We start from the raw sequence: 22,967 nt of genomic DNA, 5'->3' as shown, positions 1-22,967 counted from the left end.
GATCCCACTAGTTCCTGCAGAAAAAGAAACAGGCTGAGCATTTTGCAGAGAACAGGCCAGAGCCCTTCTCCTGTCCCTGGAGAGATGGAAATGGGGCCGTTCCTTGTGGGGAAAGAAGTGGGTGTGTTGGGAGTGGGGTTCGAGTTCAAACCTCTCCACAGACCAGAACCGCACATGAGGGTCAAGAAAGAGCCTTGAGTCAGGCAGTGGAGAACACTTGGCTCCTGTTATGCTGTGATGGGATATTAGAAAACTTTTTGCACACATCCTGGCTAGCTCAGTGGGTAAAACATGAGACTCTTAGTTTCAGGGTCATGGGTTCAAGCCCCATGCTGGTTGATAACTTTCTTTAACTCACATTCTCAGTCTACAAGCAATTGGCTCTCAGTTTTCACCAGGGTTTTAGAAAGAAAAGTCTAGTCCTGGGGTCCAGCTTTAGTAGAACCAGAGAGAGAACCAAATGCAATTTCCATCTTCTGAGGAGAAGGGAAGAGGATTTTCTTCTCCTCAGTTCTAGCCACATCAGCCCAGGGAGGAGAAAAAATAACCCTCCGCCTGCTGATTGTCCCCGTCAGCTTCTGTAGCTTCACCTATTTTTTCCGGCTTGGGGAAAAGCCGGAAAACGTCTAGACTGGCCCGATCCTCCGGAATAAAGCCCTTTTCCGGAGGATCTCTTGTTCCTAGAGATCCTCCGGAAAAGGGCTTTATTCCGGAGGATCGGGCCAGTCTACACGCTTTTTTCCAGCTTTTCTCCAAGCCGGAAAAAAAGCGGCGGACATGTTTATTTAAATCCGCGGGGGATATTTAAATCCCCCGCGGATTTCCCTATGCTGACTTACCTGATTTGCATCCCTTTTCTGGAATTTGGGGCCCGTCTAGACGTAGCCCTGGGGGCAGGGTTCTCCCTCAGGGATACTTTACTCCACAGCAGTGCACAGGAGAGATGCTGTTGCCAGTGGCCCTGCAAGGCAAGATGAGCTTTGCCTGCCCCTCACACCCTAACTCACTACTTGGCCCCATTTCCTGCTCCCTTCCTGGGCTGACCCAGTGGCTGAAAGGGGGCTGTGGCTGCTGATGGTGGGAAGATGGGTGGTGGGACCCTGACGCCAAGAGGGCCCACCTGCCTCTTTCCTGCTTGGGCCTGGCTCTCGGCACGGGGCAGGTGGGGGGCACCCTAAGAGATGAAGCAGCAGAAGGGAAGCAAGGAACAGAGTGTCAGCTGCCAGCCGATCCAGGTGAGTAACAAAGGCTGCATGTGCCCTGACTTCTCTACCCTTCCACATCCTCACCCCTGCCCTGAGCCCCCCCCACTCTCACACACTCCCCAAATCCCTGCCTTGAGCCTCCCACACTCCACATTTTAATTTCTTACAGGTACCGTCCTATCACAACCCGTCCCCCGACTTCCTGCCTTGATCCTCCTCCCCCCCCAAAGGGTGGTGCCCAATAGAACAGGCCCTGTAAGAAATGTGTCACTTTCACCCCTGGGAGCAGCTCAGCCAGGCAAAGGGGCTGCCTGGGGCAGGACATTAGCCCTGGAGGGCAGGGGTGGGTGTGGCAGTGACATCACAAGGGCCTTTTGCAGCACCACATCTTATTGGCTAAAGGAGATTGGGAGGTGATGACCTCACAGAGAGTCCATGACAATGACCAGGTGGGACAGGCTGCAGGGCAGGGGTCATCAAAGGGACCACACCCTGCCGCTGCCCTCCCCGCCCAAGGCTTTGCTGCAGGGAGTCTCCTTCCTGAGAGTTGCCCTTGTGGCCTTTTCGGAGCCTTCTCCTTTCCCACGACTAACTGACCTAGAAGACAGACATCCCTGTGGAGAAGGGAAGAGCCTCCAAGAAGGCCAAACTTAACACAGCCGGGAAATTAGCTCAAGTGGTAGAGCGCTCGCTTTGCATGCGAGAGGCAGTGGGATCAATGCCCATATTCTCCGGTATTCAGGGAGATCATCATCATCATCTTTTTACTGGCAGAGCCAGCCAGGGGCTAAGTGGCTGCCCTAGCCCCCATCCCCCACTTCCTAGTTGCTCTCCCCAAAAGCCAGCCACACTGAGGCAGAGAGCTGCTGGACACCAGCCCTCCTGGGCCAGGCAGTGCCAGGAACACTGGAGGCAGGGGGCAGGTGGGGCAGAATTAGCTCCATTGGAAAAGTGCTGCCTTTGTGCCCGAGAGGGAGCTTTCCCAATGTCCATTGGTATTTCCTGGGGCTCTGTGTAGGGGATTGGGCTTGGCATCTTCTCCACAGGAAATGCCTCTTCTTTGGTAAGCAGCTCCCAGGAGTTCATGGAACTTCTTCTTCTCAGCTTGGGAAAGGGACAAGCAAGGGGCAATGGGACAGGGGTTTATGTGATGATGACAAGGGTGCAGAAATTATTTTTTCTCCTACTAAAGAACCAGGGTGAGAGAATGAAACTGATAAGTTAAAAATAAACCAAAAGGAAGCATTTTTGCACCCAGTGGAACTCCTTGCCAGAGGATGTTGCAAAACTGAAATCTGCAAGAAGGCCCAAAACAAAATTGGATAAATTAATGCAGGAAAAGTCAATCAATGGCATTTAACCGGGATGGACAGGGCAGGTGTCCCTAGCTGGTGCATTCCAGAAGCTGGGAATGGGAGATGGGAAGGATCACTTAATAACTGTCTGCTGTCCTGAGACAGGATTCTGGGCTAGTTGGACAACTGGCATGGCCCAGTCTGACTGCTTTGATGTTCTGTTTGGCTGTTCTTGTCCCTCTGGACAAGGGAGAATGGTCCCCTGTGACGGACCGGGCCGTATCTGGGCACAGCTGAGGGCATCTGCTCAGGGCGAATTGCTCAAATCTAGGGCTCCTTACAGCCGCCAGACTGGTGACCTCTCCAAATAGGCCACAAACCAGTCGCAGAGCGCTTCAGCTGCCTGCCTGAAGCCTCACGAGCAAAACCCCTCCGACACCTCAGCAATATCAGATGGCCCCGGGCCTAATACACAGGTGGGGGGTCCTAGCACCCAATCCCACCTACCCCGAACAAGTCCTGTCTGGTTCCAAGAAACCAGCCACAGATCCCTGGTCAATTTACCCTCTGGACAACTGCCTAACCTTTTATTTCACTATCACACGTTACAGCAGCTGAGACCCAAGAGGGTTACTTCAGGCTCCTTCCCACCTCTCCCTCACTGCTAAGACAGCACCTGCCATTTTCAGAAGGGGCAGAGATGGGTGACTCAAACTGCCCCTCCCCTCTGCTGTGTAGGCAGCCCTGCAGGAAGCTCTGTGGCACACACAGCACTAGCCCAGCACAGTCAGGTCTGCACAAGATCCATTGGTTTGCTTTGATTGTTGAAGGAGACAACCCAGAACTGGCTCCAGCCCCCACTCAGTAACCTGGGGAAATGACTCACCAGGCCTGGGCCCCTCGGAGAGGCAACGATTCCCCACTGGCCAGGGCAGAGCCTCCCTCTCACGCAGTCATGGAGCCTTCTCCCCCTGGTCCTGCCTCCCCCTTCACTCAGCTCTCACTGCTCGGTGCTGCCAGGGAGGGGCCTCACTGCTAGTCAGTGTTCCTGTTCCAGGAGCAGGGTGAGTTTCATCTTGTGCACCAATATTAAGTCTGTGGGCGCCTGTTCGGGGGTGAGCCCCAGCGGCCTCTGCCAGTTACTAACAAATATCTTAGCTACAAGTTATGGGAGAAAGACACTAACCCAAGGGATAATTAATACCTGGCTGCACCTAGTATCTGTCTCCCCCAGGGCCACTAAGGAACAGATGAGGGACAACGCATGAAGCAGATCTAAGAGACTAGCTAAGTTGAGTGTGAGAAGCTCAGGGAAAAAGACACAAAAGCTGGTGAGAGAACAACATGAAAACATCAGGATCAAGGTAGCACATATAAAACCAGGAATTCAAGAAAAGCCAGGATAGGATTATAAAGTGAAATCCCTGCTCCTTTCTACTTGAAAACTAATTTTAAACATTTTGACAGTAGCCAACCACTCAGCTTGTGCTCTCTTCTTCCAGCTTCCCAACAGGAAAGAAGGAACAATCATCAACAGCACACAGCAATTACATTAAAACAACACTGTCTACTGGCTTCATGCTCAGAAGAGAACACTATCACTCATCCTCATGGCTAGCGAGACCAACCACTTTCAGCTGTATTTCTCTAGTTACCAACTATAGAAATGATCCCTGAAAGCACAGTCTTAACAGCAGCCTGCTCGCTACACACCCACATTCATGTGCATTCACTTTCTCCTCATGAGGAATGTTTTCACACAACATCTGTGTGAAACAGAAATAATCTCAGCAAAATGCTTGTCCCATTCAAACACACTCCACTAGGTTTAGAAATCTGTATATTAGAATATGCTCCATGTCCCTGTTTACAGAAACACGCCTCCTGATTAGCATGTGGAGCACCTGGCAGCCAATCAAAATCTCTTGCTGTTTCTTCCTGAAACTGCAGTTCCTGGGGCTCCTCTAAGTCAGTGGTAACAAACTGCCAGTCCACAGACCAGCAAGGGGCCAAGAACCCCTGCCTGCCGGGCAGAGGTGGAAAATAACTAAGTAGAAATACTTGATCACACTGCTCAAGACCTTTTTTGGGTATTTGTACTTTACTCAAGTCATTTATTTTAGTCACACTTTGATTTTTATTCAAGTTATTTTATTTTTTTTAGACAATATTGTACTTTTTACTCCACTCCCATTTCCAGAGGCGCTGGGTTACTCACGACTCGCATCGTTCTGATTTGCTAAAGCCCAGCTGCATGTGCAAGCACCAGTCATCCAAGAAATAGCCAATCCACAAGCACAAAGCCCCTGCCAAGGAAGAAGCCTTTTAATAGCTGCTCCAACACCTTGTCATTCAAACCCAGTATCCCTGCAGGCCCTGCCAGCCTGAGACCTGAGCGAGCAGGGCGGCTGCCCAGGGCTCCCTGCTGAGGGGGTGATATGAGCAGTCTCATGTAACCTTACCTAGGCCAGCAAGCTACATAGGAGGGAAAACCAGCAGCGGGGGTGAGGGGGGACAGAGGCACTTACTTGTGTCGGGTGAATGCTCTTGTGGGAGCAGCAGCAGGCTGGGTGGGTGCCGGGGGCAGGGGCTCCCCATTCCCCCTGGGACAGAGGTCCCTGTGGAAGCCCTATAGGGGAAGGTGGGGCAGGCTGTGCTGGAAGAGGCTGGGGGTGGGTTACTGAGTGGGGTGGGGACTGAAGAAAAGGACCCAGAAGCCTGATGCTGAAACTCCCCCTCAGTCTGGAGTTTCACACCCTGATGGATCAGAATAAAGTGCCTCAAAGGAGCTACAGCCCCACAGCCCAGCCTAGGGATGGCTCAGCCAGTGGGTTAGAAGCATCGGGACACAGAGAGACTCAGGAGCTGCTCAGAGACAAGCACTGGCGAGAAGCAGAACAATTCCCCCAGCAGTCGATTGGTTCTGGCTCATTTGCTGGGACTTAAGGAGAACAACAAAGTCCTGAATCAAGTATCAGAGGGGTAGCCGTGTTAGTCTGAATTTGCAAAAGCGACAGAGAGTCCTGTGGCACCTTATAGACTACCTAAAGTGTAGGAGCATAAGCTTTCGTGGGCAAAGACCCACTTCGTCAGATGCATCTGACGAAGTGGGTCTTTGCCCACAAAAGCTTATGCTCCTACACTTCAGTTAGTCTATAAGGTGCCACAGGACTCCTCGTCGCTTTAACAAAGTCCTGAGTCTCCCCCCTGTGACTGGCCCCTGCTCAGCCAATCAGAACTGGGACTAGAACTGGAAGGCTGTGTCTACACTGGTCGGTTATTGCGCAAGAAGGGCCACACTGCCCACTCGCTCTTGTGCAAGAAGTTTTATAGTAAAGTGTGGTAAGAAAGGGCTTCTTGCACAAGAGAGCATCCACACTGCCATGGATGCTCTTGCACAGAACACAAACACACCAGCATGGATGTGTTCTTGCACAAGAACCCAGCAGTGCAGATATAGCCCAAGGGACCTTCAGAGACAAAGTCCAGTCCCCTGCCTCACAGCAGGATTAAACACCATCCAGATCAATGTCTCGCCAAAGAAGGGAAGTTACCAGGAGTGGGGTTTGAACCCACACAGACAAACATCTATTGGATCTTAAGTCCAACACCTTAACCACTCGGCCATCCTGGTGGTGTGGAGGAGAGCAGACATGAGAAACTTTTCTCCCCAAACAGCCCAGGGACTCCCTCTCAGAGCATGTGCCCATCCCATCCCTGTACCAGGGCTTCCCACCGCGAGGGCGAGAGCTGCCCCCTCCTCACAGCAAAGAGGGAAGCAGGGAAAAGGGAAGAAAAATGAGACAAAACCCAATGTCCCCAGGGATTCAGAGGGACAAAGGCCTGGTGGGGAAAATATGCCCCCTCCCTTCACCCAATGTTTTCCCTGCCTTGCATTCGGCAAGCCCCCAGGGATCAGGCCAGTGTTTCCAGCCTTTGTGTTTATACCATGGACAGACAAACCATTCACAGACTTTTGCCAGACCAGTAACATTTTATTTACATATCACTGCGCATGCACAGACTGCACTGAGCGCCGCACCGGGCTAAAATCTACTCACCACTGGCGGGTAGATTGCCCTAATTGCCGAGCCCTGCATATCTGCATACGCATTATGCAAATAAGTGTAAATATCTGCAAACGCTGATCTGCTCCCTCCCCCAACCTCGCACATGCTGGGAGCTGGGAGCAGTTTCCCTGGACCCAGGCTGGGATCAAAGCCACCTCTGCTGGGAGCAGCCCTGGGCCAGATCCGCCCCCTATAGCCCTGGGGGGCTGTTCTCTGGGGAAGGGGAGGGGGTATCTCTTACCTGCCCCCGCAAGGGGCAGGGACTGGGCTGGGGGCACTGTCCTGGGAGAGGTTCCTACATCGCACCGGCCCTGCGGGAGATTCCCCCTCCTGGAAGGTGGCACTGAGGGAGCTCTGAGGCTCCAGGGCAAAGGCCTCCAGCCCCCCAGGCCTGGGATTAGGAGGCCCTGGAACCAGGCCCCCTGGAGTAGCACTGTGGGTAGGGGGCTCTGACCCACAGGGGGCTGGCCCCAGAGCCCAGGGCCTAAGCTTGCCCAGGCTCACGCCAAGGGGCTTTCTGTGGTGCCGGGCGGGGGAGGGAGGCCAGGCCCAGGCCAGTGGGAGAAGGGGCAGCGCCTGCCAGGGCAGCAAGGGGAGCTGCAGGGAGCGAGACGCGGCGTTTCTGCCGGGATCACTTAAGGGTCCTTCTACGGGTGAAACGCCTGTGACACCCCTGCGCTGCTGGGTTCTCCTGCCCCTCCTATTCGGGGGACTCTTGCCCTGGCACTCATGAGAGGGCCAACATAGGCAAAGCAGCCTGCCCCAGTCACCTTCCATAGCTCAGCTGGCAGAGCAGAGGCCTGTAGCGGGTGCTCGGCAAGTGCCCTTAGGTGGCTGATTCAACTCCAGCTGAAAGGAGAGATTCTTCTCCCTCCCCCTGGCTGCAGGCCCGGCCTTAGGACCAGGCGGCTGCCTTGGGTCTGTCCCTTTGGGGCCTGCTGCTACAATTGACACAAAGGTTTTGGGTACCAGCTGCCAATCAAATGTCTTGGGCTGCGCAGACCTTGAGTCATGGCAAGAGCTGGAGGGGAATGGGGAACGGCTGCACTTTGGTATGGGAAGGGGGTGTCTGGAACCATAAAGTAGAACAGTTTTAGGGCTGCTTCCAAGGAGGGCACCATGGCTTAGTTGGCTTAAGCACCTTCCTCGTAAGCGGGAAATTCTGGGTTCAACTCCCAGTGGTGCCTTGTTGCTGAGTCAATGGGTCTTTTCTTCCCACCATTCTTCAACATGTATCTGGAGTTGGTTTTACCTTCAGTTGAGCTTGGTGGTGCCCTCACAGTGGGAGTAGGATAGGAGCAAAGAGCAGGAGGTGCCCTAGGGGTTTGGTTTAGTGAGGCTCATAGAGACTACAGCTGCACTAGAAGTTTTCTCTGTAAAAAATATGTTAATGAGGGACTCAATTGCATGAGTCATAATCTCATTTGCATATTTTCAGCCAATGGGATTGCTGTGCAAAAACAAGCAGTGTGAACATTTTTTTTGCACAAATTTCCCTTTTTCCACAAGATTCTTATGCTCCCAAAAAAGAGGTATCCTGATCTTGCAGAAAAAGGGGGTTTTGCACAAACAGAAAACTTCCATGCTGCTTGTTATTGCATGACAACCCCAGTGCAAAACCAGTTTGTCAGAAAATATGCAAATGAGATCATGACTCATGTAAATTAGACCCTCATTACCAGGGCTCTGCAAATAATGTAATCTACTCGCCCGTGGATGTAAGTAATTACATCCCGGAAGAGCTGGAGCAGAGCGATCTGCACATATGCAGAACGATCTGCGTGTGCGCAGAGCGCAGAACCATGCGAAACCGCGTGGCTGGCGAGCAGAGCTCCCCACTGCTTGGCAAGCCCTGCTCATTAGCACGTCTTTTGCTGAGAAAACTCACAGTGTAGACACAACCGGACACTCTGGTGCTGATCATGCAATAGAAGCACATTATGTTTAAACAGCTGCCATGTGAATGTACCTAAAAGTCACAAGGATCAATGATCTGTGTGAAAGGCAGGTGGCCAGTAATTAGAGCCCCATGTATGTTGTGTGCACAATGGAAGGTAGGAATGTGCACCGGGTAGTCTGATAATTGTGTTTAGTGAAAAGTAATAGGTGTAATCGCAGTGCGCAGGAGGGTTTTTCTTGTGCAAGAAGGGGTAGTGTAGACGCTCCTTCTGGTGCAAGAGTCTCTTCTGAAAAAAATGGTGGCTCATTAGCTATGCAAATGAGGCTCAGTAATATTCCAAACTTAGCTTCATTTGCATATTACTCATGGAAGAAGCTGTGAGTGTAGACATAGCCCAGGTGTCCCTTCTGATGGGACTGGCAGGTTCTTCTCCGGGGTCTCAGAGTTTGGGTATCTTGTTGGCCTAGGAAGGAGTGTGACCAAAACACAAGCCTCTCTGTGAGCAGGATTTGAACCTGCACAGGGAAACCCTATTGGATTTCTAGTCCAATGCCTTAACCACTTGGCCATCACAGGTCTGAGGCATAACAGCTCAGGGAAACTGGTAACTAATTCCAGTGTCCAGGCCTGATGTCACCTGACAAAATTCACACAGCAAACCATTTCAACCGTCATACAGAGGGGTCCTGGCCGCTCTGGTCTGAGGCTGCCTTGGAGGTGAGTTCTGCTTCCAGGGCTTCTCTCCTCCTTCTTGGTCTTCTCCCTTCCTTTCCCTTTTCCTCCTTCTTCCTCTTCTCGTTTCCCCTTTTCCTTCTTCTCCCTGGTCTCCTTCTTGGACCCCAGTTATTAGAGTGAAAATTGAGTCCTGTTTAACCAATTATTTTAGTTAAATTTTATTAACCAAAGATAACATACTATTATGATTTACCTAACCAATCATATCCCACCACCTTTGTTGATTTTCCCCCAGCAACGTTAATGATACAGCAGACAGAAACAGTTACAAACCAGACAGTGATCACACAGACAAACAATAGGAAAGTGAGGATGATAATCATAGAATGCCAATTGCACAAACACTGATAAGCAGTTTTTTGCCAGACAAAGCGCTGTTAACTAAGTTTTCTCTACCCACCCTGAGATCTGTTTCTTACTTGGTGACAGTGGGTGTCCTTAGGATCCAAGCCCCTTCTCACAGCCTAGTGTGACCCTATTGTAATGCTATTTGGATGGAATGTGAGCCCAGGCTCTACAGTTAATTGCTGCCTCTCTGCAGAATGGTACAGGTTAGATTTGCTGAATAGCTGGAGGCCTTCCAATGGATACATATTGTTACAAAGAACCTTTCCAAGCATGAGATACCAGAACCCACAAGCACAGTCAACACAACTGCAAAGGGACTCAAAACCTGTAGTTTTCCAACCCAAAGTCAGATGCTTTATCTTTTAGGCCACACAGTCTTGGCCTGTTTACAAATGGGCTTTTTGAAGTGTGTAAGAAGGGAGCAGTCTAGCTAGGCCCCCCGTCCCTTTGTTCTGCCAAAGCCGGTTGGGTGGGGTGGGGCTGGTTATGGGGAGGCAGAGCCCTGTGCCTGTCTCAGGGCGTCCCAGGGAGGCTCCTTGCAGCCCAGGAGAAGAAGGGGGCTCTGGGTGGAAGGAAACAAGCAAAGCTGGTCCCAGTGGGCATGAGCTGAGGCTCCAGTTCAGCGTAATTGAGTCACTGCTGGCTCATGTAGGTCCCATGTTGTAAGGGGCAGCGCTCAGACTCTGAATCCTGTGAGCTGAGTTCAAATATCAGTGGGACTCACTGGGGCTGGGCTGGTTGCTGCAAAACCCTCCGGCTTTATGAGCTTTGGGCTCCTTGTCTACAAGCTCCCCAGAGAGAGAGTTTTGTGTCCGATGCCCCCTGGAGCTCAGTCTGATGCTATGGTCTGCCTGGCTGAGATGGGCTGGGCCCTAAAACTTAACCTGCCTGGAGCTTGCTGCTTACCCTTGTGGTCTCTTGTGTGGTCCCCAGGAGCTGCCAGGCTCTGACTCTTGCCCCCCTGGCGCTAGCAGGTGCCCCCCCCCAAACAATCTTTTAAATTGGTCTTTCTGGTCCCTCTCAGGGTGTTTTTCTCCTCAGCAGCAGCGCACAAGAGAGAAGCTGTTGCCAGTGGCCCTGCAAGACAAGATGAGCTTTGCCTGCCCCCCTCAGCCTGACTCGCTACTTGGCCTCATTCCTGCTTCTCTTCCCAGTGGCCAAAAGGGGCTGCGGCTGCTGCCGACAGGGAAGAAGCTGGGAGACAAGGTGCTGGCAGCAGGAGATTCCTGCTGCTTCTTTGCCCTGGGTCTGCCAGCCGCCAGCCACCTTGACCAAACCTCAAACCAGCTGGGGTAGTGAGGCCACATCACAGTGAGTCGCTAGTGACACTGTCAGAGAAGAGCCCTTGGCAACTTCAGAGACATCCCGCCAGCTGTCGGAGGTGCCTTTCTGAAAGGGCCATTTGTGAGCCCAACTACTGAAGGCCGGCTAGCTCAGTTGGTTAGAGCATGGTGCTAATAACACCAAGGTCATGGGTTCAAGCCCCATGTTGGCCACACAGTTCTTTTCTGTGGTGACTACTTCTGTCCCTGCCAACCACACACTTTAGCTGCTTGCTATGGACAGAGAAGCAGAAACAGGCAAAAGGCTGAGAGCTTTGCAGGACTCAGGCCAGAGAGCTGGTAGGAGGAGGCTCCACCCTGCACAGACCCAGTGGCTAAAAGGGCCTTGGCCTGCCCTGCTTTCTCCAAGAGTAGGCAAAACTCTTCTCTTCCCTCCATTGTCCCCAGTGGGGTGACCTGATGCCCAAATTCCTGCTGCTGCAGTGGCTGGCCTAAGGCTCCCTGCAGGGGGCAGGCTCCTCCAGCCTGAGGCTCCAGAGGCTCCATATTTCCAGGAGACTGGGACCATGTGCCCAGCCCACAGCGCTGCTGCCAACCACTGGTCACCTGCGTCAGTGGCCCAGCAGCCCCTCCCCCGAACCTGCTCCTGCTCAAGGCCCCCCTGAACCCACACAGACTCCTGATCCTCTGACTTCTGCACTAGCCAGCCCACATCTCAGTGAGTCGCCCGTGGCCCCATCAGAGATGTCCCTGCAGCTGCCTGTGGGGTCTTTCCCAAAAGGCCACTTGTGGGCCTGCTGGCTCAGCTGTTTAGAGCTTGATGCTGATAACGCCCAGGTCGTGGGTGCAAGCCCCATGCTGGCCACAGGGGTGTCTGGTTTGGTGACTTGCCTTTGTGTAGCTGCCTGCTATGGACAGGGAAGGAGAAAGAAGCCCTGAGAGGTGAAGCAGCGGGAGGGAAGCGAGGAGCAGAGTGTCAGCTGCCAGCCGAGAGTCACAGGTGCCCTCTGCCTCCTGGGACCGCCCCTCCCTGAGCCGCCAGCCCCCTGTCTCTCACCGTGCGCCCCTTGGGGAGTCCACTCGCTCTCCCATTGCCTGGCAGTGACAGAAGCGATGGAGACAGGCCCCAGGGAGCAGAGGGGAGAGGCAGCGGCTCCCTCCACATGGTCTCCAGCTGGTTCCCTGGGGGTGGGGCCTTGGCTGCTTCCTTGCTGGCCTAACAAGAGATCTCTTTGCCCTGCCTCCATGAACCTCCTCACAAAGCTGATTGGCTGGCTGAGAATGCCACTCAAGGGCACAATCACTCAGCTCCCTGGCATGCCCTGAGTGATGGAGCAGACTGACGGGAGGTGTCAGTGGAGCAGGTCAGAAGCCCAGCCCTGTCTCCTGTCACTGGAGAGATGGCCCTGTGCTGGGATATGAGAGTATCCCAGGGATGTACCTCACAGCCCAGGAGAAGAAGGGGGCTCTGGGTGGAAAGAAACCAAGTAAAGCAGGTCCCAGTGGGCATGAACTGGGCACCAGTTTGGCCCAGTTGATTGAGGGGTGCTTGGTGTCATGGGCAGTGCTCAGGACTCGGAAACCTGCAAACTGAGGCCCCTTTCCTGCCTCCCTTTCCGGGCTGACCCAGTGGCCGAAAGGGGCTGCGGCTGCTGCTGGCAGGGAAGAAGCTGGGAGGCAAGGTGCTGGCAGCAAGAGATTCCGGCTTCTCTTTGCCCTGGGTCTGCCGGCCGCCAGCCACCTTGACCAACCCTCAAACCAGCTGGACTAGCCAGCCCACGTCACAGTGAGTCACTAGTGGCCCTGTCAGAGAAGAGCCATTGGCAGCTGCAGAGACATCCCTGCAGCTGCCTGAGGCGCCTTTCTTGAAAGGGCCACTGGTGAACTGTGCTTTTGTAGGCTGGCTAGCTCAGTTGGTTAGAGCGTGGTGCTAATAACACCAAGGTCATGGGTTCAAGCCCCATGCTGGCCACAGGGGTGTTCAGTTTGGTCACTTCCCTTCCTTTAGCTGCCTGCTATGGACAGGGAAGCAGAAAAAAGCAAAAATGTGAGCTTTGCAGGAAGCAGGGCAGAGATGTGGTAGGGGGAGGCTCCACCCTGCACATCCCCAGTGGCTAAAAGGGCCTTGGCCTGGCTTCCTGTCCACAAAAGCAGGGGAACTGATGCCCAAATTCCTGCTGCTACAGTGGCTACCTCAAGGCACCAGCTGGGGGGCAGGCTCAATGTGACCGGGAGGCCTGGAGTGTGTGAGCCCTGCACAGAGGCTGCTGCTGGGGGCCTGCTTCAGTGGCCCAGCAGCTCATGTTCCCCTGAACCAGCTTCTCCCCCTGGAGCCACCCCCCAGCGCTGCTGAGGCCCCTGACATGAGGCAGTGGGGCCACCAGAGGAAGGTGCCAGCCTTAGCCCTTCCTCCCAGCCCCCTCCCCCTCCCAGGGTCTTTCCCCAGCCCCTCCCCAGTTCTACATTCCCCACATAAAAACCAGAGAGTTTGTTCTTTCAACAGGGAAAAGTCCTGATTGTGTTACCGGGGGGACACAGAGGGCAAAAAATGAGGAGTAAAGTTAGTTGGAACCAAAGGGCTGGGTTTAAACTACTTCAGAAAAAAGGACTCTGCCCCTGGAGCTGCCCTGTGCTCTCCAGAGCCCTTAGCTTGGCACTGGGGAGGCCTCAGTCCAGACGGTGCCCAGCCAAGGGGGAGGGAAGGGCTGGGGGATGTTCTGAAAGGCTGCTGGCACCATTAGACCCTTTTTTTAGCAGTGAGGGAGAGGTGGGAAAGGGGCCCTGAGTTAACCTCTTGGGTCACAGCTGCTGTAACATGTGGCAAGAAAGTTGACTAAGGCCATGAAAGTTGACTATGGAGTTGTTTGGTAAAAGTTGCCAGGGGCTTCCCTGACTGGGAATTGAACCCAGGCCAGAGCAATGAAAGTACCGGATCCTAACCACTAGACCATCAGGGACACATAAAGCATGTCTCCTTGCTCACCTACACTAGCCTTTCACAGGCCATTTAATGTCCACTTCAGGATGCGGGGAGGGTTCATTCTCCCTTGCCCAGAGGGGACAAGAACAGCCAAATAGAACATCAAAGCAGCCAGACTGGGCCATGCCGGTTTGCCAGACCAAATAACTAGCCCCCCCGCTCTGGAGTCTCTGCCTCTCATGGGCCTTCTCATCCTCAGGCTCCGCTTTGTCTCCAGAAAGACCCTGCTCCGCTCCAGCCACCTCCCTCCGGCTGTCACTTCTAGAGCAAAATGCATCCCCTTCATTCTGACTTTGCACACCTGGGATTTTAGCACTCAGAGCTGCACCTGACACCAGCATTGGCTAGTGAGGGGTCTGAACAGCTCCTGCAGAGAGGGAGAGAGAGAGAGAGAGCCACTGTGGAGCATCCTTGCCAACTGTCTCAGAAAGCAGAGGAATGTAAATTCTTTGTCAGGTGGGACAGTGCCAGAGACAGAAATTCACCTTCTAAATGTCCCTTCTTCAACTTTAGCTCCTGATTAAGCCCCTTTGAAGAAGCCAGATACACAGGAAGGGCTGATCACACCCCTCTGAAAATCAGCTTTCCATGGGTATCTGTAGCTGGCTCCAAGTCATGGGACTTGAAATCTCATCTAGCTCCTGAAACCAGGGAAGTGTCTCCCACCGCTGCAGCCTCCTGAGGCTCTATGGCCCTGTCTGTACAGCAGGGACAGCAACACTCACAGCCCCACAGGGGGGTCCCTGGCCTAGCAATGTGGCCCCCTGAGCAGCCTCTGATGTTCCCTGTGTGAGCCCCAGAACCAGCCCTGAGTGAGGGGGACAGAGGGAGAGCAGCTCACACATGCCAAGGGGCTGGCCAGGGGCAGGACATGAGCCTGCAAGGCAGCAGTGACATCACAAGAAACTTTTGCAGAACCTCAGCTCATTGGCTGGGAGGCAGTGACCTCACAGAGGGACCATGGCAACAGTCAGGTGGGACAGGCTGCAGGGCTGGGGCATCTCAGAGACCCCCATGGCCTGGCTGCCTGAAGCCTCCTTTGTGAGGTTTCCCCTTGAGGGCAGAAGGGATTGAAGGTCCCAGCTGGGAGTGTCTCTGTGGAGATTTCCCCTGTGGGGCAGGCAGGGTTGCAGGAGAGGCTGGCACTGAACCTCTGAGAGAGGCAAGAGAAAGGGCTGCAAACACCCGATGAGGATGGGATTTGAACCCATGCGTGCAGAGCACAATGGATTAGCAGTCCATCGCCTTAACCACTCGGCCACCTCATCTGAGCTGTTATAATTTGCTTTAAATCACCTGAAGTCAGCACTTCAGGGAATCTTTCTGCCACTTGCTGACTGGCCAAGGACACCCAGGGCGGGAAGGTTTTTGCTTTTCACAATGTTCCCTGGGCTGTTGTACAAAGCTCAGTGCTGGTAACAAACCCAAATACCCCCTGGCTACACCTACCCTGCAGGCTTCTTGCTCAAGAACTGTTTTGTGCAAAAGGTCTTGCCCAACAGTGTGTCCACACTGCCATGTGCTGTTGCACAAGAGAAGTGCTTTTCTGTAAAAGCAGCCATGGCAGTGTGGACGCTTTCCTGCGCAGGAAAGCTCTGACGGGCATTTTAGATATTCGGCTTTCTTGAGCAAGAAACCCCTGTTGCCCATCCACACTGCCTCCTTGTGGGCGAGTTCTTGCACAAGAGGGCTTATTACTCGTGGGGAGAGCAATAACTTCTGTGCAAGAAGCCCTGTTGTCTGATGCTGCACTATAAATTTACTTGCGCAAAAATGTGCCTTCAGTGTACACGCTATGCAAGTTTTTACACAAGAGCAGTTGCTCTTACACAAAAAGCCTGCAGTGTAGACGTAGCCCTGCAGTGTAAACACAGCCTGAGAGAGACATGGAAAGGAAGTGGCCAGAGCCTCCCCCCAGCAGGCTGGCCCTCAACAGGACGGGCACGTCTACACAGCACCCTCACCTCAAGTGAGCTGTGAGCGGCTGCCCGGGACCCCAGGGGAAGGTCTGTGGGGAGTTTCCAAGGCAACAACAGCTACAAAGTTTCATAATCTACACTCATGTGACTGTGATTTATTCCTCCACTAACAAGTGTCTCTGAAGGGATGAGAAATGCAGGGCCCAGGTGCAGGGAGCCGGGTCACATTCTCCTGCCTGAGTCTCAGTCCTGGCTGAAGCCTGGCGACAGAGAGAAGAGTCCAATGCAAACAGCCCTATGGCAGTGAGGGAGTCAGCACGTGGGTGGGTTGAGCAGGGAGCTGGGGGCAGAGTTCAGCTCTAACTCACTAGGGGTGCGTCCCATAGCTCAAAATTATCAATGTGCCTATTTTGAAATAGCTTATTTTGTAATTTGGGGCTGGCTACACAGCACTTCGAAATAAATCCCCATGCAGGGACGTCGGAATAGCGAGCCTGTTATAGCTTGAAATAAGGGGCTTGCTCTTAAGATGCGTCAGTGTGATATGAGCACCACGTCCTAAACCTCCGAGCTAGCCAGCCCACAGGTGTGAGTCTCACAAGTAGCATTCGCAGGGATGTTGTGGGCTCTGGAACAAGGTGGGTGAGGCAGCACAATCTTTTGCAGGCAGGGGAATTAGCTCAAGTGGTAGAGCGCTCGCTTAGCATGCAAGAGGCAGTGGGATCGATACCCACATTCTCCAATTACAGCTCTTTCCTTTAATTTCAGTGGCCCCCCTCCTTCTTCCTTCCTTCTCTCCCAAAAGAGACAGACACCCCCTCCCCCCCAGCAATTGCCATGCTGCAAAGCAGATAGTGGAGATATCAAACTCACCAGCCCATCAGGCTCTGAGGTGCAATGGAAAGCACATTGGACTTCTAAGCTGTAATGGTTAATGTGAGTCCAACAAGACATTCACAGATTGTGGGTTCAAGTCCCACCAGAGTCACTTTAGCTGCTTCCTAATTTCCAGGATGCAGCTTTTACAGACCAGTCAATCCTTAGGCTGACACTGGGGTGGGCTGGCATCCAGGCAATTCCCAGCAGACCCCAGTAAGGGTGGAGGGAAGGAGGGAAGGGCTGGTCCTTGGGGTTGGGACTGGGGGTTGTTCTGAAAGGCTGCAGGTGCGGTTAGACCATTTTGTCCCTCCCTGTCTCCTGCTAGTGCTGAGCAACACTCAGGCTGTGACACGGCTGCCAAACATCCTGGACAGTTAATAATGAGCCAGACGGGTTTGTTGGCAGCTCAGTGTGCGGAGCCTTAGATGAAACATTTAAAGGTCCCTGGCTCAATCCCAGGCTTTGGCATGTCTCTCAGTGCAGCAGGGCCCTCTCTGCTCCCCTTATCATGCTCCTGCCCTGTGACATCCCCTCATCCATCCTGGCAGCAGCCCATCTTTGCTTCTAAACCTCCCTCAGAGTGGCTGCTTCTGCTTCCTTGGCTAAAGTCCCTCCCCCTGTGCGTGTGGCTGGCAGGGATTGCTAGAGGGATCCATTTACATGTAGCTTCACTGAAACCCCCCTCATTGGCCTGCGCCCAGGTCAGTCCATGTGTGTTAAAGGGCCTCAGGGAGCACAGAGCAGAGGGATCCCCTCAACACACACACACAGTCCCAGCCCCAAGCCTCCCCCATATCCCAGATCCTGTGCCCTGACTTCTCTACCCTCCCACATCCTCACCCCTGCCCTGAGCCCCCCCCCCCCCACTCTCACACACTCCCCAAATCCCTGCCTTGAGCCTCCCACACTCCACATTTTAATTTCTTACAGGTACTGTCCTATCACAACCCCTCCCCCCACTTCCTGCCTTGAGCCTCCTCCTCCCTCCTGCCCAGCCCAAGGGGTGGTGCCCAATAGAACAGGCCCTGTGAGAAATGTGTCACTTTCACCCCTGGGAGCAGCTCAGCCATGCCAAGGGGCTGCCTGGGGCAGGACATTAGCCCTGGAGGGCAGGGGTGGGTGTGGCAGTGACATCACAAGGACCTTCTGCAGCCCCTTAGCTTATTGGCTAATGGAGGTTGGGTGGCGATGACCTCACAGAGAGTCCATGACAATGGCCAGGTGGGACAGGCTGCAGGGCAGGGGCCATCTCCCATGGCTTTGCTGCAGGGAGTCTCCTTGAGAGTTGCCCTTGAGGCCTTTTCAGAGCCTTCTCCTTTCCCACGACTACTTGACCTAGAAGGCCGACGTCCCTGTGGAGAAGGGAAGAGCCTCCAAGAAGACCTCTGTAAATGTAGCAGCGGAATTAGCTCAAGTGGTAGAGCGCTGGCTTTGCATGTGAGAGGTAGTGGGATCGATACCCACATTCTCCAATGAGGAGAGAAATTTCCAATTTTTCTTTTTGCCAGCCAGGGGGCTAAGTGGCTCCAGTAGCCCCCCCCCCCCCCCCCCCGCCCCATCCCCCACTTCCTCCTTGCTTTCCCCAAAACCAGCCACGTTGGGGCAGAGAGCTGCTGGACACCAACCCTCCTGGGCCAGACAGTGGCAGGAGCACTGGAGACAGGCTGTAGGTGGGGCAGAATTAGCTCCATTGGAAAAGTGCTGCCTTTGCGCATGAGAGGTAGCAGGATTCCCTGCCATCTTCTCCCACCGGCTCGCTGGTGCTGAGGGGCCGGCCCCTTTCCTGCTGCCCCAACTCTTATTCCCACAATGCGCTTGTGCAGGGGCCGCTGGTCTTTCTGCCAAGGTGCGTGGCTGGGAGCCAGGACTCAGGACCCTTCCTAAAATATACAAATCCCCGCCCCCCATGACCCTCTGTTCCACTCACACTGTCTGGCTGCTGCCCACATGGAGCTCAGGGGCCAGGTGGGTGACTTGCCTTGCAGCTGTGACAGCATCAGACCCCTGCCACACGCCTGCTCAGTGTGGAGACCAAGCCCAAGGGTGGCACCTGGGATGTGAGTTACACAAAAGCCTCTTGTCTCCTGTTCCTTGTCTAGTTTCCAACATTGGCTGCAGATGCCAATTTCTGTGGGGGGTGTAGCTCAGTGGCAGAGTGTTTGACTGCAGATCAAGTGGTCCATGGTTCAACTCCAAGTGCCCCCTTGGAAAAAGTCCTTTTAGTGGGAATATTTTCCTTTCCAGTTCCATCACACTCTGGCTTTACATTGCTTGAGGTTCTTGACATTAATAAGAACCCTTAATGCAGAGCTACTCAACTTTGGAAGCCCTGGTGGCCACAATGAATGGCATTTAACCAGGATGGACAGGGCAGGTGTCCTGAGCTGGTGTATTCTAGAAGCTGAGAATGGGTGACGGGAGGGATCACTTAACAAATGTCTGTCTTGAGGATTCCCACTGGGCAATGAAATTGGCTGCTGTTGTGAGACAGGATCCTGGGCTAGTTTGGCAACTGGCATGGCCCAGTCTGGCTGCTTTGATGTTCTGTTTGGTTTCTGTTCTTGTCCCCTCTGGACAATGGAAAATGGACCCATGTCCTGAAGGGGACAGAAAGTGGCCTGTGAAAGGCTAGTGTAGGTAACGAAAGAGCCTCGTTCATGTGTCCCTGATGGTCTAGTGGTTAGGATTCAGCACGTTCACTGCTGAGGCCTGGGTTCAATTCCCAGTCAGGGAAACCAGCCTCAGTTTTCACCTGACATCTGCCAAGTCATTCATCTTACCTCATTGTTACAGCAGCTGTGACCCAAGAGGTTTACTCAGGGCCTCTTTTCCACTTCTCCCTCACTGCCAAGACAGCACCTGCCATTTTCACAAGCCCTTCAGGAGGGGCAGAGCTGGGTCACTCAAACTGCCCCTCCCCTCTCCCATGTGGGCAGCCCTGCAGGAAGCTCTGTGGCACACACAGCACTAGCCCAGCGCAGGGTCAGGTCTGCACAAGATCCATTGGTTCAGTTTGGTTGTTGAAGGAGACAACCCAGAACTGGCTCCAGCCTCCACTCAGTAACCTGGGGAAATGACCCACCAGGCCTGGGCCCCTCGGAGAGGCAACGATTCCCCACTGGCCAGGGCAGAGCCTCCCTCTGACACAGTCATGGAGCCTTCTCCCCCTGGGCCTGCCTCCCCCTTCACTCAGCTCTCACTGCTCGGTGCTGCCAGGGAGGGGCCTCACTGAGAGAGCCGCCTGGGCAGGTTCCTGCCACAGAGACACGTCCCAGAGCAGGACGGATGCTCAGACCGACACTGAGTGTTGCTCAGCGCTGGGGTGAGACAGGGAAGGACAAAAGGATCTAAGGGCGCCTACAGCCTTTCAGAACAGCCCCCGGCCCCACCCCAAGTACCAACCCTGCTCAGGATCCCCAAGGGCACTGACACAGACTCCCTGGCACAGGACAATCCCAGGCCTCGGTTCTGCCAGCCAGCGGTTTACCCTCTTCTGTTTCCTGTCAGCTCCCTGTAAAACACCTCACAACAGTAGATGAGGGTGTGTGGGGATAAACCCAGCTGTGCTGTAGAGCGGCTGTTAGGTGGGGAAAGAGAGGTGCTCCTGCCGCCTTCCCGAGCAACTCACATATGTAAGAAAGCTGCGGGTGAATATCTTTACCCACCTGTCATGATGGCCAAGTGGTCTAAGGCGCCAGACTCAAGGTTATGTCTTTCCCTCAGTTGGGTGTTCTGGTCTCCAAATGGGGATGTGGGTTCAAATCCCACTTCTGACATGGCTTCCTTTTCATATCTAGAGAAGTGATCTCATTTCAATGACTCCCCTGGCATTGCAGGAGCCCTTCCTCAGCATTTCTCTGAGGCTGCATCTACACGGCAGCGTTCCTTGGGAATAACGGCCATTATACTGCAATAACAATGGGAGCGTCTACACAGCAATTACATTATTTCAACGTCTGTAACGCTCCATCCAGACCAGTGGTCTGAGGAGCCAGGAGGTTTCCAGGCTGCAGACAGCCAAGCCCACAGGCAAAGACAAAGTGGAGTCGTTGGGACTTCAGCCCAGCAGGGTCTCTGTGTGGCTCCCAGACCTTTTGTAGCCAGCCATCAGCACCACCTAGATGAGGACTGGGCAAAATATGGCCTGGGGGACAGATCTGGTCTGCCAAGCCTCTGGCTCCAGCCCACCAAACCACAGGATCTGGCCAATGGAACACCCTGCCAGGACCCTTAGGGACACAGCTGCCGGCGTTTAAAGTGCAGTATGTGGACTCTCTGCTCGGCAGGGAGGGGGAGGCTTTGTGTGATCTCTCTGCCCCCAGCCCAATCCTTAGCTTTTATTGGCTGAAAACAGCCAGCCAATAGGAACTGACCCCAGCCAATCTCTCCGTGCCTGTTGTCTGGAAACAGCCATTCAATAGTATCTGATAAATTGACCTGGGGATGGGGGCAACACAAGCCTCTCCCCCCTCCCAGAGCTGAGAGCCACATGGAAGGAACATCATGCAATTTAAAATGATCTGGGGCTGCAGCAGGCAGAGAGTCCAGTCTGTCTTGGGGGTGCTGCAGGGCTGCTGGCTAGGAGACACTTGGGTAAGTGCTTCTGAGCCATAGCCTGACTCTGGCACCCCAGCCCCAATAGGGTTTCCCTGAAAAAGTTCTAAGCCTGCTCATAGCGAGGCCTGTGCTTTGGTCACTCCCCCTGCTAGTGTAACTCTTCTGCCAGGTAGTGCTGGCAGCAGCCAGGGCTGGGTTCGATGTCTAGGGGTTTCTCTTCATTCATCTCACACAAAAGTGGCTTGAGCCCCCACCCAGCAGCCTGGGAAATCCACCCCCCCCCCGAGTACCTTGGGGTGGTGATGCTTCCCCATTCACCAGCACAGAGTCTGAATGTAGAAAAGAAACTTTTAATGAAAGAGGGTGAGAAGTAACGTGGCATTCGCCTGGGAAAATACCACAAGCAGGGTTCAGAACCAACCCACAAATAAGTCTCGGCTCAAGTGGCTTGAGCAATGTCCTTTGCCAGCAATGTAAGTCCAGCAATGTACGTGTCCCACTCACGTGCCCAAACTTTCTCTGTACCCCACTCCCAGTTGCTGCCCTTGCTCAGGGCAGATAAGAGCTCAGGCGTGATTTTCAGAGTTCACCTCCCACTCTTGGAGGGAGTGGGCATAGGAGGCATCTCACCCACTCCGTTGGCCACCCGCCACTGCTCCTACTGGCTTGCCGCCAGCTACTCCCACCAGCTACCCTGCTGGCCACCCGCCACTGCTCCTACTGGCTTGCCGCCAGCTACTCCCACCAGCTACCCTGCTGGCCACCTGCCACTGCTCCTACTGGCCACCCACCAACTACCTGCTCTTGCCCCTACCGTTCACCCTGCTGGCTGCTTGCTCCTGCCAGCTGCTGCTTCTACGATCGGGATCGGTCTGGCTCTGGGATAAACCCAGTGATTTCTGCTGTTTGTCAGTTTCCTTGGTGATTTCAGCTCTTGCCCCCCCCCCCCCCCTACGCTGGACAAGATTCCAGTCCCCACTGAAATAATATTTTGAAATAACAAAGAGATTCCTTAAGGAGTCTGTTCTAGGTCTATCCTTAGAATGGGTAGTGGGGGAGGGAGAGGCAGAATGAACCCGTCTCATAGCTCATGGCTGGAGGACATGTGGCCTGCTGGTTCACGCTCCTTCCCCCACACCCAGAGTCCACTCCACTTGAGTCTGGAAGGGGAAGGCTCGTCCATCCCGGACTTTTTTCAATGACAGTGTCTCTCCTGCAAGCACTGGTGTCATATTTTACAATTCCTACAGTTAGAGATAAAATGGTTTGTGACCCCACAACAAACAAATTAGTTACAATACTCCACACTCCATTCTCACAACCGATCCTCCCTCAGGCCTATAGCACTGGCTGAACTGGATTTACATAGCCACAGCCCGGATTCCTTTCCCAGCCCAGCATGAGCTGTATTTCCATATCAACAGTTGAGTATCTTGCAGGGCTACACAACTGAAGGATTGTCCCCACACCTAGGACTGCTCTCCCCTTTCAGCTGGCTGTATTGGAAACAGTGGTTGAGACCCTGTTTACTTCTGTAGTGTAGATGTACCCTGAGCGAATGGGGGTGATACAGGGGGAGCGGCTCAAACAGGCCAAACGGCTGGCCAGGAGCAGGATATGAGCCCTGCAAGGCAGCAGTGACATCATAAGCACCTTTTGCAGCACCTCAGCTCATTGGTTGGGAGGCAGTGACCTCACAGAGGGTCCAAGACAACAGCCCGGTGGGAGGGGGCAATCTGAGACTACACACTACAGGGTGTTTGAGCTGCTCCCCACGAAAATCTGTGAGGGAGCCC

At 53.8% G+C, this 22,967-nt stretch overlaps 11 non-coding genes across 11 annotated transcripts; 6 read left to right on the top strand and 5 right to left on the bottom strand.

The window, feature by feature from the left end:
- Positions 1-3,973: 3,973 nt before the first annotated feature.
- On the bottom strand, positions 3,974-4,189 carry LOC142821716 (small nucleolar RNA U3). The gene has a single exon (XR_012898403.1). It is a non-coding gene; the product is annotated as a small nucleolar RNA U3 (small nucleolar RNA).
- Positions 4,190-6,051: 1,862 nt separating this feature from the next.
- TRNAL-UAA (transfer RNA leucine (anticodon UAA)) lies at positions 6,052-6,134 on the bottom strand. The gene has a single exon. It is a non-coding gene; the product is annotated as a tRNA-Leu (tRNA).
- Positions 6,135-8,964: 2,830 nt separating this feature from the next.
- TRNAS-AGA (transfer RNA serine (anticodon AGA)) lies at positions 8,965-9,046 on the bottom strand. Its single transcript has one exon. It is a non-coding gene; the product is annotated as a tRNA-Ser (tRNA).
- A 1,929-nt stretch (positions 9,047-10,975) lies between these two features.
- Positions 10,976-11,049, top strand: TRNAI-AAU (transfer RNA isoleucine (anticodon AAU)). Its single transcript has one exon. It is a non-coding gene; the product is annotated as a tRNA-Ile (tRNA).
- A 1,685-nt stretch (positions 11,050-12,734) lies between these two features.
- Positions 12,735-12,808, top strand: TRNAI-AAU (transfer RNA isoleucine (anticodon AAU)). The gene has a single exon. It is a non-coding gene; the product is annotated as a tRNA-Ile (tRNA).
- A 913-nt stretch (positions 12,809-13,721) lies between these two features.
- TRNAE-UUC (transfer RNA glutamic acid (anticodon UUC)) lies at positions 13,722-13,793 on the bottom strand. The gene has a single exon. It is a non-coding gene; the product is annotated as a tRNA-Glu (tRNA).
- Positions 13,794-15,002: 1,209 nt separating this feature from the next.
- TRNAS-GCU (transfer RNA serine (anticodon GCU)) lies at positions 15,003-15,084 on the bottom strand. The gene has a single exon. It is a non-coding gene; the product is annotated as a tRNA-Ser (tRNA).
- A 1,320-nt stretch (positions 15,085-16,404) lies between these two features.
- TRNAA-AGC (transfer RNA alanine (anticodon AGC)) lies at positions 16,405-16,477 on the top strand. Its single transcript has one exon. It is a non-coding gene; the product is annotated as a tRNA-Ala (tRNA).
- Positions 16,478-18,747: 2,270 nt separating this feature from the next.
- TRNAC-GCA (transfer RNA cysteine (anticodon GCA)) lies at positions 18,748-18,819 on the top strand. Its single transcript has one exon. It is a non-coding gene; the product is annotated as a tRNA-Cys (tRNA).
- Positions 18,820-19,276: 457 nt separating this feature from the next.
- TRNAE-UUC (transfer RNA glutamic acid (anticodon UUC)) lies at positions 19,277-19,348 on the top strand. The gene has a single exon. It is a non-coding gene; the product is annotated as a tRNA-Glu (tRNA).
- Positions 19,349-20,281: 933 nt separating this feature from the next.
- On the top strand, positions 20,282-20,390 carry TRNAL-CAA (transfer RNA leucine (anticodon CAA)). Its single transcript has 2 exons — positions 20,282-20,319; positions 20,345-20,390. It is a non-coding gene; the product is annotated as a tRNA-Leu (tRNA).
- Positions 20,391-22,967: the final 2,577 nt, after the last annotated feature.

This window comes from Pelodiscus sinensis, chromosome 31 (genome assembly GCF_049634645.1).
Source record: "Pelodiscus sinensis isolate JC-2024 chromosome 31, ASM4963464v1, whole genome shotgun sequence".
In the NCBI taxonomy this organism is placed as follows: Eukaryota; Metazoa; Chordata; order Testudines; family Trionychidae; genus Pelodiscus; species Pelodiscus sinensis.
Note: the sequence above shows the minus strand (reverse complement) of the source record. Positions and strands in the feature narration are given on the sequence as shown.